The sequence below is a fragment of the Arachis duranensis genome, chromosome 4 (genome assembly GCF_000817695.3).
Source record: "Arachis duranensis cultivar V14167 chromosome 4, aradu.V14167.gnm2.J7QH, whole genome shotgun sequence".
Classification (NCBI taxonomy): domain Eukaryota; kingdom Viridiplantae; phylum Streptophyta; class Magnoliopsida; order Fabales; family Fabaceae; genus Arachis; species Arachis duranensis.
Genome location: NC_029775.3, coordinates 86,798,570 through 86,816,831, shown reverse-complemented (window position 1 = coordinate 86,816,831; position 18,262 = coordinate 86,798,570). Strand labels below are relative to the sequence as shown.

The 18,262-nt window shown below is 35.7% G+C and overlaps 1 non-coding gene across 1 annotated transcript; it reads right to left on the bottom strand.

Annotated features, from left to right (window-relative positions):
* Positions 1 to 13,890: 13,890 nt before the first annotated feature.
* LOC127746932 (small nucleolar RNA R71) lies at positions 13,891 to 13,994 on the bottom strand. Its single transcript, XR_008008737.1, has one exon. It is a non-coding gene; the product is annotated as a small nucleolar RNA R71 (small nucleolar RNA).
* Between the last annotated feature and the right edge of the window lie 4,268 nt (positions 13,995 to 18,262).

Sequence of the window (18,262 nt, the reverse complement as noted above, 5' to 3'; positions counted from 1 at the left end):
CAGTAGGAAAGCAGAGAGACGGAAGGGAAGGCATCTTCATGCGCTTATCTGAAATTCCTACCAATGAATTACATAAGTATCTCTATCTTTACCTTTGTGTTATTTTCGTTCATCACCATTACCATTTGAGTTTGCCTGACTAAGATTTACAAGATGACCATAGCTTGCTTCAATACTAACAATCTCCGTGGGATCGACCCTTACTCGCGTAAGGTTTATTACTTGGACGACCCAGTGCACTTGCTGGTTAGTTGTGCGAAGTTGTGTAATGCCATGGTATTGAGCCACCAAGTTTTTGGGGTTCATGACCGGGGATTATGAGAGTTGTGAAAAAGTATTGTTCACAATTTCGCGCACCACTCTATTTCTTCATCTTCTTCATCCATCCGCAATGATTTTCATAAACTTGTTTTCATGGTAATTCCTCAGATTTGAGTTGGGATCAAATTCAAACTCGTTTACAAAACTTACAGATTATAAAAAATGGACAAGATACTTAAACAATAATCAATAAATTCAGCAACATCCAATATTCCATATTCAAGCCAAACCAGAAGTAGGAATTCACCCAATCAACAGAGTATGACATTCCAACAACATCAACAAATCAGAATGTACATCAAGCAAAAAATTCAGATATTCATCAGACAACAATTTGAAAATAGATCTATGAGTAGAAAATTCTACAACAAATTTTGATTAAGTAAGACAAACAAGAAATCCAATTCACATAGAAGAAGAAGAAGAAGGATCGGATTTCGATTTACTAGTTCAACCAAAGCAGCTACAAGAAACGTCAACAGAAATTACAAATCAAGCCACAATTCAGTACGAGCGGTGGGGGTTGTGGAGCAGCGGCGAGAACGCGGGAAGCAATGACGAGTGGCAAGGAGAGCGGCGAGTAGGGAGGAACAATAACGAGTGGTGAGGGGCAAGGACTAGAAGCAGCAGCAAGGACTAGAAGCACCGTTGGCAGTAGCGGCATTGAAAGACGCGAATCCCTCTCTCTCTCTCTTCGTGGTCACCGACGGTGCCTCAACGGCAGCAATGAGCACAGTACGACGACTGATAAACCCCAATTTGTGGTTTATCTTGTGCTTAATTTAGGGGATTTTGTCAAATTTTCTCACATTTATTCAATGAAATAGCATGGTTTCGTAATTCTCCATTAATTTGTGCTTAAGTGTAAACATGCTTTTTAGGCCTTTAATTTTCTAGTTTTAATTCACCTTTGATTCCATTAAATGCCTTGATGTGTTTGTTAGTGAATTGAGGTTGAAAATGCTAGGAATGGATCAAAAGAGTGAAGAGAAAAGCATGCAAGGTGGAGAATTCATGGAAAATAAAGGATTTGGAGTGCATACATCGACGTGCACGCATGGAGATGAAGTCACCAGGCGACGCGTACACGTGACATGACGTGTACACGTGACCCATGCATACGTGTCGCAGCTCGCATGTGACCTCATTAAAGTGAAAATGCTGGGGGCGATTTCTGAGCTTCCCAAGCCCAAATCCAATAAATTCCAGAGACTATTTCATGCATAATTGAAGAAAGGTCAAGGGGGGAGCACTTAGATTAGTTATTGATGACACCCAATTGTACAAGTTGGGATTTCTCAAAATAGGACTAACGTTGCAAGTATAGACCCAAAACCAACAATCGGTTGCCGACCAATTTGGAAATTCACAAGATGTGTCACAACTCAAAACCAATTTAAAAACCGAGAGTAATTGACTCCCGGGTCGTCTCCCAAGGAATCACCAAAGGAAAATGAGTGTGCGAATTCTGATTGTAGTGATCAAGGAGTTGTCAATGAAGAAATAAACATATAAAGCAACAAAAGAACATGCAAAATTGCAATGATTGAACTAATGAAGAAATTAAAGAACCGACTATGTAATATAAACAAGTAAAGTATAAAAGAGATTAACATAGCAAGGTATGGAAAATTGAAAGCATAAAAAGGGGTCTTGGCTTGGAGTGAGCTAAGGGTCCTTTCCTTGTTGGAACCACAACTATGACAATTATGTCGGATTAGTCTCACTTGATCAACCCTCACATCGGAAGGTAAGTTAAATGAGCATAAGTGTTCTTAACCCATAAATCCTAAATTGCTTGTTAATTGCCTTAGCAACAACTTAGCATTAGTAGGAACAAGAACAATTAACAACCCAAAAGTTGACACTAAATGTTGGACATTCTAACTCTAGGCACCCAAGTGCTCACTTTACCCAAGTCAAGAGACAAAAATTTAGCCTAAAATTATGTTTGACATTTTATCAAACACTTGGTGGGCAAAAAGCTTAAACATGAGAAAAATAAGAAAAGACTTGAAATTAAAAGCAACAATTGATCTCAATTAACAAGGATAGCATAAGAAAGCATAGAAAAAACACCAAACATCAAACTCATCAACAAGAAAGTGAAATTGCAAAAGAGAAGCAAAATTGAACTATAACTTGAATAAGAAGAAAGAGTAAAGACAATATAACTATGAAGAGTAATAACAAGAGAATACTTACAATGAGATTAACAAAATCCAATGATAAAAAATGGAAATGGAACTTGGAATGTAAAACCCTAATGAAACCCTAATAGAGAAGATGAGAAAACTTAGAGAAAACTAAAACTAAAAACCTTCTATTCTACTCCTCAAACTAACTAATGCTATGCTATGTTATCTCCTTCATTCCCCCTCCAATATGAGCTAAAATACTTTAGAAATGGGCATCCAAAGCCCCCAAATCGTGAGTCACGTGCCTTTCTAATGAAGTCATGCGCAGACACCTGTGCGGACACACAGCCGTGTGCGTCCGCACACTCTGCGAAAATTTCCTCCTGTGCGTACGTACGAGTATCTGTGCACATGCACACTAGTCGATGCTTGGTGGGACGCACGATGCGCTTGAATTAATCCACGCACTCTGCTTAGGCTCCTGTGCGGACGCACAAGAGGCTTTGCACAGACACACGTCTCTGAGCTCACCTCCTTTGATTCTTCATGTTTCCTCCACTTTGCAAGCTCTTCTTCCATTTTCTCCAACCCATTCCTACCTTATACACCTGAAATCACTCACAAACACATCAAGACATCGAATGGAAGGCAAGTGGAGTAAAACTAGATCAAACTAAGCACAAAAGAGCATATTTTCATAATCAAGGACAATTTGGGAGGAAAGTTCAAAAGCATGCTATTCAAGGGAATAAGTGTGAGTTTATGTGATAAAATCCATTCAAATCTAACAAAAAATCATCATCAATTATGGATCCATCAATTCCCCCACACTTAAATACTAGCATGTCCTCATATTAAACATACTCAAAGGAGATAGATGAAAAGGGAAAATGACTTATGCTATATACTATTTAAATGCATGCAACTATCCTAAGGCTAATAGCCAATATGTTCTACGATGAGTGTTGGTAGAAACAAACCATGATATTCCAATCCATCACATGAAAGCTAAAAGGCCAATGTAAAGAGTTCATGCATTAAGATCAATGTCCAAAGAACTTAATTGAACTTTTCAAAATTACTCAATTAAACAACTTGCAAGAAGATACAATGTAAGGCGCAAGAACATAGAATTGAGCAATCGACCCTTCACTGGATGTCCACTCAATTCGCTCAGTGTTTAGGGTTTAACCACTCAATTCTCCTTTTATCATGCTTTTCAAAGATTTGCAAGTCATCTAACAATCAACTAGTATTTAATGCATGAATAACAAATATCATGAGGTCTTTAAAGGGATGTAATGGGGCTAGGGTTCAGGTAGGATGAAATATGGCTAAGTGGACTTAAAGAATTAGCTCTTTGATTAGCTTGAGTGACCACCTATTCCTTTATCACCTATATACACATAACAATATAACCTATCTACCCATTTCCTTTTCTTTTTCCATCTCACCTCATATATATATATATATGAACTATGAATGCATATGTCTTCATTAATGAAATGCATGAGCATTACCTAATTGCCAAAAATTTCTCACAATAAGCTTATGCCTCCATCACCAATGTTTTCCAAAATTTCCCCCATACTTAGAATTTACACACTGGTCCACCCAAGCTAATCAAAGAGTAATTCGGGGACATCAATGGTTTTCCGCTTAAGGGGAGTAATGTGCTATCATCAGAACAAAAGGGGATTCATAGGCTCAAGGGGGTTCACAAAGGTGCATGCAAGGGTTGGCCGCATAGGTTATCATAAAAAAATGGCCTCAATCATGCTAAATGCATTCAAACACAAATACAGGACATACAGAATCATGCAAATCAATTATCACAATCAAAAAGGAGTTATAATCACACACAAGAACAACATCATGGTTGAAAAGATGCAACCATCTATTAAGGCTCAATACTCACAAGGTATGTTGTTCGAGCTCTTTTCCATGTTCTACAAACAATCTACTTCAAGCAAGTTGACAAACATAATATTTCCTTCAATTCAATAAATGGTACGCCCTAGAAAAAGGCTTCATGAAAATTCCTTGGTGTTTCACCAACTTATTCATTCTATCATGCAACATTCAAATACTAACTACTAAATATCCATAAATGATAAAGAAATATTTACAAGCAACCAAACAAGATAAAATAGACATAAAACTACTCAAAATAAAGAAAAAGTACTACAAGAAACATTGCAAAATGCCTAGAAGAGAGAAATTTTACCCCCCTTAGAATCATCGATCCTTCACCACACTTAGTCTGTGCACGGTCCTCCATGCATGCTTACGCTCCGGGAGGATGAAGAGGGAGCACCTTCAGCTGGTGGACTCAGAAGTGGCTTGGTCAACTGCATCATACTCCTCCCCAGCTATCTTGGATGAAGTTCTAGGAGGCGGGCCGGGGTCTCAAATTTCATGCTTGATTATTTTTCAACATTGAAATAGCACAAAACATAATAATAAAATAAAGGAAGAAAAAATAAAAAGTCATAACGTATGCATTTGCACCAAATGCCACTTTCACAAATTTCCATGAGTACATAGCCTTTAACCACATTCCTTAGTTTTTTTCCTATGATAAAAAAAAATCACAACATTATAGAAAATTAGAAATTCACAAAACCTATATAGGAACAATAAACAAATAGTACAAGACAAATTGTACATATAAAGGCAAATAGAGAACATGCATAGTTTATTAGACAATGCACACATCAAGTCACTCTTAGTGGGATTCTATTTTAACATTATCAGGAAAGTATTTTACTCCCAAGAATATTAATAAAAAAAACCTAAATCTGAGTTGTAGATTGGTTCTCTATGTAGCGTATATAGAAAGAGTACAAAACTATCTAACCAAGAACAAGGATAAGTAGGTCACAACAAACCTTTTTTTAATCTATCTTAGACTTTCACATAGCTTTTTGTTTTAACACATGCATCTTCATAAATAAACACTTCTAATTCACAACTTTTAATAGAGATCATTCACCTGATACATCTGCGTTGATTTTATGCAAAGCATACAACTGTTTTGATTCTCCTTCTGTAATAGTTTGTAATTTTCATTTACAAAAGAAGAAAATGAAAGACATACAATGCTTAGTTTCACAACCTAAGCCTCCATCGATACAATTCCTTTTTTAGTGTTATTTCCAGAGATTTGTCAACAATTTTGCTGAAGATTTCCAAGGATGGATTTATATAAAGCAAAACACGCAAGAAAACAGAGATACGCTATTGTTGTTGGGAAGAAGCAAAAATTATATCACCGAACACATGAAGGTTATATCAATTGTTTACTTTTACTATTAATCTGAGTATGGCATTATACTCTTCTTATTTGAATGTTACACTTTTTTGTTAGTTTCTACTTGTATATTTTCCCTTTCCTAATTATGTTTGAAATACATAAAGTGTTGGACATTGCATTGCAGAGAATCAAAGAACAGATTCCTCACAATGTCATACATTCAAAGAAGATTATTCCGTTGTTAGGCGACCTCTTGCTGAAATACAATCAGGCAAGTTGATCTTTAATGTCTAAGTAAAATAAGTCAATTATATTTAAGAAAAATATTTACACAAAAAGAATTAAAAGTTTTAAGCACAAAATCTGTCTATCTTTTCCTATAAACTAAATATTATTAAGCAAAAGCATGACAGAGATTAGTAAACATCCATATGTGTCTTTCTTTTTTATTTATCTAATATGATTCTAGATATCATACCTGGTAATAAGTTTAATAAGTAATATACTTATTCATGCTATTAATTTGGCAGTAATGAATCCATGAAACTAAAAGGTAATACTTATATGTATGTATGCCTTTTATGACAGACAATTAAAATTGATAACAAAATATAATTTCATAAAATCAGTTTCCGTGCATCTCATTTGTGTCAAACACTGTGTAAGTCTAAAAACTGTTTTGTTTTCAAGGATGTACTACACGGGAGAGTATTGTTAGGGAAATAAACAAAAGTTCCCAAATTCAGAAAAATTCTACCAGAAATCGTGACACTTCCCAACGAATAGATGTAACACCAAAACATGCAACTCAAACAGGAGAACATCTTCGGAAGACTTCCTCAGGAATTCAACCAGGTTTCTTCTTATTTTGGACTAAATTTAGTTACCCAATATCTAAAGTGTATACAATTAGCTTACTGGAAAAAATTCTTTAAACAATTTGGTCATTCTTGATTTGAGTTTTCGCAATATCATTATTTTATGACATATGTCAAAAGATGAAACTATTAGCTACTTATTATACACAAGGTTGTGTTAGTCAAAATAAGATCACTTAAATTACAAATACGGTAGTTGAAAATGAGATAGATTCAAACGGATTCATTGTTCAACAAAGTATTAGTAATGTTATGCACAATATCCATCTAATCATAAAATGTAGGGACATTTGACTTGAACATAAATAGATATTTCAGATAGATAATGACAGTAGGTTTTCTAAGTTTGTGAGAATCTAACTAATAAGTGACTGATTCAATTGTTCAATTGTGTAACTATGCTTCAACCGGAGTTCAACAGGTTTACTTAAATATAAAATAAAATTATTCAAAATTGAATATATAATTTCAAAATTTTTAATTAAATTATTTCTAAATTAGTAAAATTTAATATCTCACAATTTCACAAAATAACTTGACTATAATTTATCAATAAAATATCACAGACAACTTTAAACATCTAAAAAACATTAACAAATTTTCAACCAAACCCACAACTTATGACAAATCATCAAGAACAAATTACATAAAGCAAAATAAAATGTCATCCATAAAAAATACACATTCAAATTCTTTAGAAGTTATTATGAAACAAATTATCTTAAAAAAAGGCTTCATGTGGTTATTGGCATCAATGTCTAATTGGATTTTTCATGATCAACAAAATTTTTCCAAAAAATTTTAGAAATTTCCATCTACAGTTAACAAAATATTCCAAAATTAAAAGAACAAAAGCAATGAAACAAGCAGCAACCAGATTCTATTATGTTAATCAACAAAGTTAATCAAAAGAAAATTATCACTACTATTGGCAATTACGACTAACAGAATCCAAAATCTTAAAACACCAATTCAGGATCATTATAATCAACCAAATAAAAAAACAGATTGAGCTAGAGAATAAGTAAAGAGAGAGAGAATAACATAATCAAACTGTATGATTTTGGCGGCGGCAGAGACAGACGGCGAATAGCCCACGACGATAGAAGTGTCCACAGCGACAGAGTAAGACATGATGGCACTTGGCCGTGAGCTCGATAGAAAGAGAGGGATCAATGTCAAAGACAGGCGAAGACAACTAGGACAGCGACACGAGTCCAGCACAGCCGCTGAAGACGACTACAGATGTGGGCTTGACGACACTACGAGGACACAAACCACGACGGCAACACCAGCTCTGAGCAGACCATCTAATGCGAGGCTAATGGATCCAGGCGAAGAGGGGTCGGTCGACAACAACGATGAAATTTCTGGCCTTGACGACACAATAAGGACAGAGAAGTCAACACTACTGCTGCTGGTGGCACTGGAACTCAGACAGAGAGAGAGGGTATTCAGTTAGGGTTTTCCTTCTTAAGAGAGACAGAGAGGGGATGTGGGTATTCATTAAATTGACTTTTTTTAAAACTAGTTAGTTATTGAGGTTCTTATAATGGTAGCGTATTTTAATGGTTTTACAATGCCCGTTAATTGATATAATACAAAATCAATTAAACAAGAAAAAACTGTAATGCCACAAATTTTGTTATCATGTGTATTCTTGAATATTACATTATCTAAATTCAATGTTTACTGCCATTGTTTAAAAATTTTTCTAATTCGTTAGTTCTTAAATGAAATATGCTAAATGATCATTGACATTATCTACTCAGTCTTTAATTTCAATTGATAAGTCAACCTCTAATTTAGTGTATCTGTATTTAAGAAAATCTTTTATTTTAACAGCTTACGAATCACTATTAAATGGCAGGGAGGCTAGAAGATAGTTATAAATTCTCTCTATACACTTTTACTCCAATTGGCATGTAGAACAATAGATGTCTTTATTCATTAAGTTGTCTTTTTTTTAGTGGTTAGTTATTGAGGTTTCTATAATGATACTGTATTTTAGTAGTTTTATAATGGCCGTCAATTGATAAAATATAAAATCAATTGAACAAACAAATTCTAACGCCACAAATTTTGTTATTAGGTGTATTCTTGAAAATTACATCATTTAAATTCAATGCTCAGTGCCATTTTTAAAAGCTTTTTCTAATTCGTTACTTCTAGAATAAAATAAGTTAAATAATCATTTACATTATGTACTCAGCCTTTAATTTTAATTGATAAATGCTACCTCTATTGTAGTGTATTTGTAATTAAGGAATTCTCCAATATTAATAGCTTACGAATCACTATTGAATGGCAAGGAGGCTAAAAGAGAGAATAAAATCTATCTATACACTTTTAACTCCAATTGGCATGTAGAATAATAGATGTCTTCAGTCATTATGTTGACTATTTTTAGGTGGTTTTATAATGCCCGTGAATTAATAAAATATAAAATCAATTGAACAAACAAATTGTAATGCCACAAATTTTGTTATCGGGTGTATTCTAAATTCAATGCTCAGTGTCATTTTGTAAAAAAAATTCTTGACTGTTAGCTCCTAAGTAAAATAAGTTAAATGATTATTTACATTATATACTCAGTCTTTAATTTTAATTGATAAGTGCAACCTCTAATTCAGTGTATCTGTATTTAACAAATTCTCCAATTTTAACAACTTACGAATTACTGTTGAATGGTAGGCACGATAGAAGAGGACAATTCTAATTGTGACAATCACGATGAAACACATGAAGACCATGGTATGTTGTACATTTCATATAACCAAATTAATATCTAAAGAAGCACATGTAAAGCTTCATTTTCTAATAGGAAAGTCATTTAATTAACGCATAAATGTTTATTCATGTGTTTTAGAATATGCTGTTGTTATTACACGAGTCTGCTAAATTTTTATGTCTTTATTGTACAGTTGAAGAACCACATAATTTATAGCCTGACATTATCTTGCAAAATAAAAGAGAAGGTAGTACATTGAAATATGAATAATTCCTTTTAGAGCCTATTTAACATTCAAACTGATTTTTAAAAAGAACCCATATTGGCCATTTGCAAATCATTTTGTTATCCAGATTTAGTTATTATATTTACTTGCAATCCACAATGGGAAGAAATCAAACGAACATTATTGCAAAGACCCCAACTTGAAGCCTGAAGATAGACCCGATGTAATTTGCAGACTATTCAAAGCAAAGTTGGAGAAGCTTATCAAAGACATTCATAGAAATAGAATTTTGGTGTTTCCAAGGCAGGTAAAAAAAATATTATTATTTAATCATTTCAAAAAAACTACAGTATGAAAAAGTCAATTGATTAGTGCGTATAACAATCCTTTGTTGCAGTGATATATACCATCAAGTTCCAAAAACGTGGATTGTCACATGCACATATATTACTATTTCTTGTAGCAAAATATAAATATCCTTCTCCAGAAGATATTGACAAAATCATATCCGCTAAGATTCCAGATTGATGAGCGGATAATTTATACGCTTTTTGGCATTATTTTTAGATAGTTTTAGTAGGATCTAGTTACGTTTAGGGAAGTTTTCATTAGTTTTTATGCTAAATTCACATTTCTGGACTTTACTATGAGTTTGTGTGTTTTTCTGTGATTTCAGGTAATTTTTGGCTGAAATTGAGGGACCTGAGCAAAACTCTGATAAAAGGCTGACAAAGGACTGCTGATGCTGTTGGATTCTGACCTCCCTGCACTTGAAATGGATTTTCTGGAGCTACCGAACTCTAAATGATGTTCTCTTAAGGGAGTTGGAAAGTAGACATCCAGAGCTTTTCAGAAATATATAATAGTCCATACTTTATTTAAGATTAGACGACGCAAACTGGCACTCAACTCCAGTTCCATGTTGCATTCTGGAGTCAAATGACAGAAATACGTCACGAACCAGAGTTGAACGCCAAAAACACGTTACAACTTGGCGTTCAACTCCAAAAGAAGCCTCTGCACGTGTAAAGCTCAAGCTCAGCCCAAGAACACACCAAGTTGGCCCCGGAAGTGGATTTCTACATCAATTACTTACTTCTGTAAACCCTAGTAGCTAGTCTAGTATAAATAGGACATTTTACTATTGTACTAGGTGTCTCTGACCATTCGATCTTTTGACCACATAACATCTTTGGTCTCAGTTTTAATCTATTATTCATCTTAGGAGACTATTGATCATGTTCATGGGGGGCTGGCCATTCAGCCATGCCTGGACCACCACTTATGTATTTTCAACAGTAGAGTTTCTACACACCATAGATTAAGGGTGTGGAGCTCTGCTGTACCTCGAGTTTTAATGCAATTACTACTATTTTCTATTCAATTCAGTTTATTCCTATTCTAACATATTCCCTAGAATTGATGGCGGCATTCATGAGAATCCGGAAAGTCTAAACCTTGTCTGTGGTATTCCGAGTAGGATTCAAGGATTGAATGACTGTGACGAGCTTCAAACTCGCGATTGTTGGGCGTGATGACAAGCGCAAAAGAATCAATGGATTCTATTCCGACATGATCGAGAACCGACAGATGATTAGCCGTGCTATGACAGAGTATTTGGACCATTTTCACTGAGAGGATGGGATGTAGCATTGACAACGGTGATGCCCTACATACAGCTTGCCATGGAAAGGAGTAAGAAGGATTGGATGAAGGCAGTAGAAAAGCAGAGATTCAAAAGGAGCACAGCATCTTCATACGCCTATCTGAAATTCTCACCATTGAATTACATGAGTAACTCTATCTTTATTTTATGTTTAATTATTATTATTATTCGAAAACTCTATAATTATTTATTATTCACCTAACTGAGTTTTACAAGATGACCACGGCTTGCTTCATACCAACAATCTCCGTGGGATCGGCCCTTACTCACGTAAGGTTTATTACTTGGACGACCCAGTGCACTTGCTGGTTAGTTGTGCGAAGTTGTGAAGAAAGTGCTGAGTTATAAACGCGCATACCAAGTTGAATGCCATTATTAAAGATCACAATTTCGTGCACCAAGTTTTTGGCGCCATTGCCAGGGATTGTTCGAGTTTGGACAACTGATGGTTCATCTTGTTGCTCAGATTAGGTAATTTTCTTTTCATTTATTTTCAAAAATATTTCAAAAAATATTTTCCCTTTTGTTTTCGAAAATTATTCTAAATTTTTTAAGAATGAATTCTAGAGTTTCATGGAAGCATGTTGAAGCCTGGCTGGTTGTAAAGCCATGTTTAATTCTTTTGTACTGAGGCTTCCAATCATCAGCATAGAGGCAAGTTAATTGAAATTTCAGCTGTTGCATGCCTGATTTATATCCTAAAGCTGACTGGCTATTAAGCCATGTCCAACCCTTGAATTGGAGCTTTAGGCTAACATTGAAAGATTCCTGGAATTCTTCTTAAAAAAAAATTTTGAATTTTTTATTTTCTTTTTCCTATATGTTTTTCAAAAAAAAATAAAAGAAAATACAAAAAAATCATAAAATCATAAAAACCAAAAATATTTTGTGATTCTTGTTTGACTCTTGTGCCATGTTTTAAATTTGGTGTCAATTGCATATTCATCTTGTTCTTGCATTTTTCGAAAATTCATGCATTCATAGTGTTCTTCATGATCTTCAAGTTGTTCTTAGTAAGTCTTCTTGTTTGATCTTTAAATTTTCTTTTTTTTGTGTCTTTTTGTTGTTTTTCATGTGCATTTTTGCATTCATAGTGTTCTTGGTGTTCATCTTAACATTCATAGTGTTCTTGTTTGCATCATGTGTTTTGATCCAAAATTTTCATGTTTTGGGTCATAATTGTATTTTTCTTTCTCATCATTAAAAATTCAAGAATAAAAAAATATCTTTTTCTTATTTCTCTCAAAAATTTTGAAAATTTGAGTTGACTTAGTCAAAAATTTTTAAAACTTAGCTATTTCTTATAAGTCAAGTCAAATTTTCAATTTTAAAAATCTTATCTTTTCAAAACTTTTTCAAAAATCAATTCTTTTTTCATTTCTCTTACTATTTTTTTCGAAAATTTTTAATTTGAATTTTAAAATCTTTTTCTTATCTTTAATTCATGATTTTCGAAACTTAACTAACAAGTAATGTGATTGATTCAAAAGTTTGAAGTGTTACTTTCTTGTTAAGAAAGGTTCAATCTTTAAATTCTAGAATCATATCTTTTAGTTTCTTGTTAGTCAAGTAATTGATTTTAATTTTAAAAATTAAATCTTTTTTAACTATATCTTTTTAATCATATCTTTTCTATCATATCTTTTTCAAAATTTTATCTTTTTCAAAAATTTGATTTCAAAATATCTTCCAAACTTCTTATGTTTTCAAAATTAAATTTCAAACCTTTTTCAACTAACTATTTGACTTTTTGTTTATCCCTTATCTTTTTTGAAACCACCTAACAACTTTTCTCTTTCTAATTTTCGAAAATACCTCCCTCTTTTTCAAAAATTATTTCTAATTAATTAATTGTTTTAATTTTAATTTTAATTTTATTTTCCCTTTAATTTTCGAAAATCATTAACTCCTTTTCAAAATTTATTTACGAAAACTTATCTCTCTCATCTTATTCTATTTATTTCATTATTTACTAACACTACTCTTCATCTCAAGAATCTGAACCTATCCTCACCCTTGTGTTTGGATTTTTCATTCTTCCTCACTCTTATTCCCTTTCTTCTTCTACTAACATAAATGAATCTCTATACTGTGACATAGAGGATTCCTCTTCTTTTTCTGTTCTCTTCTTTCTCATATGAGCAGGAACAAGAAAAAAGGCATTCTTGTTGAAGCTGATTCGGAACCTGAAAGGACTCTAAAGAGGAAACTAAGAGAAGTTAAATTACAACAATCCAGAGACAACCTTGCTGAAACTTTCGAACAAGAGAAGGAGATGGCAGCCGAACCCAACAACAATAATGCAAGGAGGATGCTTGGTGATTACACTACACCTACTTCCAAGTTCGATGGAAGAAGCATCTCAATCCCTGCCATTGGAGCAAACAATTTTGAGCTAAAACCTCAACTAGTTGCTCTAATGCAACAGAACTGAAAGTTTCATGGACTTCCATCAGAAGATCCCTACCAATTTTTAACTGAGTTCTTGCAGATCTGTGAGACTGTTAAGACTAATGGAGTAGATCCTGAAGTCTACAGGCTCATGCTTTTCCCTTTTGCTGTAAGAGACAGAGCTAGAACATGGTTGAACTCACAACCTAAGGATAGCCTGAACTCTTGGGATAAGCTGGTCACGACCTTCTTGGCTAAGTTCTTTCCCCTTCAAAAGCTGAGCAAGCTCAGAGTGGATGTTCAGACCTTCAAACAAAAAGATGGTGAATCCCTCTATAAAGCTTGGGAAAGATACAAGCAGATGACCAAAAAGTGTCCTTATGACATGTTTTCATAGTGGACCATGGTAGATATATTCTATTATGGTCTATCTGAGTTCTCTAAGATGTCATTGGACCATTCTGCAGGTGGATCCATTCACCTAAAGAAAATGCCTGCAGAGGCTCAAGAACTTATTGACATGGTTGCAAATAACCAGTTCATGTACACTTCTGAGAGAAATTCCGTGAATAATGGGACGCCTCAAAGAAAGAGAGTTCTTGAAATTGATGCTCTGAATGTCGTATTGGCTTAGAACAAAATGTTGACTCAGCAAGTCAACATGATTTCTTAAAGTCTGAATGGATGGCAAAATGCATCCAACAATACTAAAGATGCATCTTCTGAAGTTGAAGCTTATGATCCTGAGAACCCTGCAATAGCAGAGGTAAATTACATGGGTGAACCTTATGGAAACACCTATAATTCATCATGGATAAATCATCCAAATTTCTCATGGAAGGATCAACAAATGCCTCAACAAGGCTTTAATAATGGTGGAAGAAATAGGCTCAGCAATATCAAGCCTTATCCATCATCTTCTCAACAACAGATAGAGAATTCTGAGCAGAGCACCTCTAAATTAGCAAACTTAGTCTCTTATCTATCTAAGGCTACTTTAAGTTTCATGAGTGATACAAGGTCCTCCATCAGAAATTTGGAGGCACAAGTGGGCCAGCTGAGTAAGAAAGTCACTGAAACTCCTTCTAGTACTCTCCCAAGCAATACTGAAGAGAATCCAAAAAGAGAGTGCAAGGCCATTGACATAATCAACATGGCCGAACCTATGGAGGAAGGAGAGGGTGTGAATCCCAATGAGGAAGACCTCATGGGACGTCTCTCAGGCAAGAAGGAGTCCCCTATTGAGGACCTAAAGGAATCTGAGGCTTATATAGAGACCATAGAGATTTTATTAAACCTCCTTCTACCATTCATGAGCTCTGAAGACTATTCTTCCTCTGAAGAGGATGAAGATGTAACTGGAGAGCAAGTTGCTCAATATCTAGGAGCCATCATGAAGTTGAATGCCAAATTATTTGGTAATGAGACTTGGGAAGGTGAACCTCCCTTGCTCATCAGTGAACTAGATACATGGGTTCAGCAAACCTTACCTCAAAAGAGACAAGATCCTGGCAAATTCTTAATACCCTGTACCATAGGCACCATGACCTTTGAAAAGACTCTGTGTGACATGGGGTCAAGCATAAATCTTATTCCACTCTCTGTAATGGAGAAGCTGGGGATCATTGAGGTACAGCCTACCATATTTTCATTACAAATAGCAGATAAGTCAGTAAGACAGGCGTATGGATTGGTAGAGGACGTGTTAGTAAAGGTTGAAGGCCTTTACATCCCTACTGATTTCATAATCTTAGATACTAGGAAGGAGGAGGATGAATGATCATCCTTGGAAGACCTTTCATAGCCACAACAGGAGCTGTGATAGATGTTAACAGAGGAGAATTAGTCCTTCAATTGAATGGGGACTACCTTGTGTTTAAAATCCAAGGGTGTTCTTCTGTAACAATGGAGAGGAAGCATGAAAAGCTTCTCTCAGTACAAAGTCAAACAAAGTCCCCACAATTAAACTCTAAGTTTGGTGTTGGGAGGCCACAACCAAACTCTAAATTTGGTATTGAATCCCCACATCCAAACTTTAAGTTTGGTGTTGGGAATCTACAACATTGACCTGATCACCTGTGAGGCTCCATGAGAGCCCACTGTCAAGCTAGTGACATTAAAGAAGTGCTTATTGGGAGGCAATCCAATTTTTATTTATCTATTTTTATTTTTATTTTTATTGTTCTTTTATGTTTTATTAGGTTCATGATCATGTGGAGTCACAAAATAAATACTAAAATTAAAAACATAATAAAAAATAGCAGAAGAAAAAGCACACCCTGGAGGAAGGGCTTACTGGCGTTTAAACGCCAGTAAGGAGCATCTGGCTGGCGTTCAACGCCAGAACAGAGCATGGATCTTGCGTTGAATGCCAGAAACAAGCAACATCCTAGCGTTTAAACGCCAGGAATACACACTTAGGAAAGCTGGCGCTGAACGCCAGAAACAAGCATGGAACTGGCGTTCAACGCCAGAAACATGCTACAAATGGGCGTTGAACGCCCAAAACAAGCATGAAGTTGGCGTTCAATGCCAGAAACAAGCATCAATCTGGCGTTAAATGCCAGGATTGCATGCAAAGGGCGTTTTACACGCCTCATTGGTGCAGGGATGATAATCCTTGACACCTCAGGATCTGTGGACCCCACAGGATCCCCACCTACCTTAACTCACCTTCTCTCCTCTTCACACAATCCAATAACACTCTTCCCCAAAACCCTTCACCAATCACCTCAATCTCTCTTCCCCATCACCTCTTCACCACTCACATCGAATCTCTCTTCCCCATAAACCCCACCTACCTTCAAAATTCAAAATCCCTTTCCCACCCAAACCCACCCAATATGGCCAAACCTTAACCCATCTCCCTCCACTATATAAACCCCTCCATTCTTCTTCATTTTCACACAACACAACCCTCTTTTCTCCTCCTTGGCGGAAACACAACCCTCTCTCCCTCTCCTCCATATCTTCTTCTTCTTCATCCAATCTTTCTTCTCTTGATCGAGGGTGAGCAATATTCTAAGTTTGGTGTGGTAAAAGCATAGCTTTTTTTGTTTTTCCATAACCACCTATGGCACCTAAGACCAGAGAAACCTCTAGAAAAGGGAAAGGGAAGACAAAAGCTTCCACCTCTGAGTTATGGGAGATGGAGAGATTCATCTCTAAAGCCCATCAAGACCACTTCTATGATGTTGTGGCCAAGAAGAAGGTGATCCCTGAGGTCCCTTTCAAACTCAAGAAAAATGAGTATCCGGAGATCTGACATGAGATCCAAAGAAGAGGTTGGGAAGTTCTGACTAACCCCATTCAACAAGTCGGAATCTTAATGGTTCAAGAGTTCTATGCCAATGCATGGATCACTAGAAACCATGATCAAAGTGTGAACCTGAATCCAAAGAACTATCTTACAATGGTTCGGGGGAAATGCTTAGATTTTAGTCCAGAAAATGTAAGGTTGGCGTTCAACTTGCCCATGATGCAAGGAAATGCACGCCCCTACACAAGAAGGGTCAACTTTGATCAAAGGTTGGACCAAGTCCTTATGGACATATGTGTTGAAGGAGCTCAATGGAAAGGAGACTCCAAAGGCAAGCCGGTTCAATTAAGAAGACTGGACCTCAAGCCTGTAGCTAGAGGATGGTCGGAGTTCATCCAACGCTCCATCATCCCCACTAGCAACCGATCTGAAGTTACTGTGGATCAGACCATCATGATCCATAGCATCATGATTGGAGAGGAAGTAGAAGTTCATGAAGTCATCTCCCTTGAATTCTGCAAAATAGCCGAAAAGTCCTCCACCATGGCAAGGCTAGCTTTTCCTCATCTTATTTGCCATCTATGCTACTCAGTTGGAGTTATCATAGAAGGAGACATCCTCATTGAAGAGGACAAGCCCATCACTAAGAAGAGGATGGAGTAAACAAGAGAGCCCACGCATGGATCTCAAGAGACGCATGAGGAGGCTCATCACCAAGAAATCCCGGAGATACCTCAAAGGATGCACTTTCCTCCCAACAATTATTGGGAAAAACTCAACACTTCTCTAGAAGATTTGAGTTACAATGTGGATCAATTAAGGGTGGAACATCAAGAACACTCCATCATTCTCCATAAAATTAGAGAAGATCAAAGAGCAATGAGGGAGGAGCAACAAAATCAAGGAAGAGACATAGAAGAGCTTAAGGACATCATTGGTTCTTCAAGAAGAAAGCGCCACCATCACTAAGGTGGACTCATTCCTTGTTCTTATTTCTCTGTTTTTCGGTTTTTATGCTATATGTTTGTTTATGTTTTGTGTCTCTACTTCATGATCATTAGTATGTAGTAACTATGTCTTAAGACTATAAATAATTCTTGATGTGTGGAAAACGATCCAACACAAAACTCACCGGCAAGTGTACCGGGTCGCATCAAGTAATAATAACTCACATGAGTGAGGTCGATCCCACAGGGATTGAAGGATTGAGCAATTTTAGTTTAGTGGTTGATTTAGTCAAGCAAATCAAGTTTTGGTTGAGTGGGTTGTATTTAACAGAAGCTAAATTGCTTATTGGATTGCCACAATTAATAGAGCAGAAACTGAATTAGAAGCAATTAGAATTCAAACAGAAATTGAAATTAAAGTGCAGCAGGGTTCACAGAAGAACCAACAA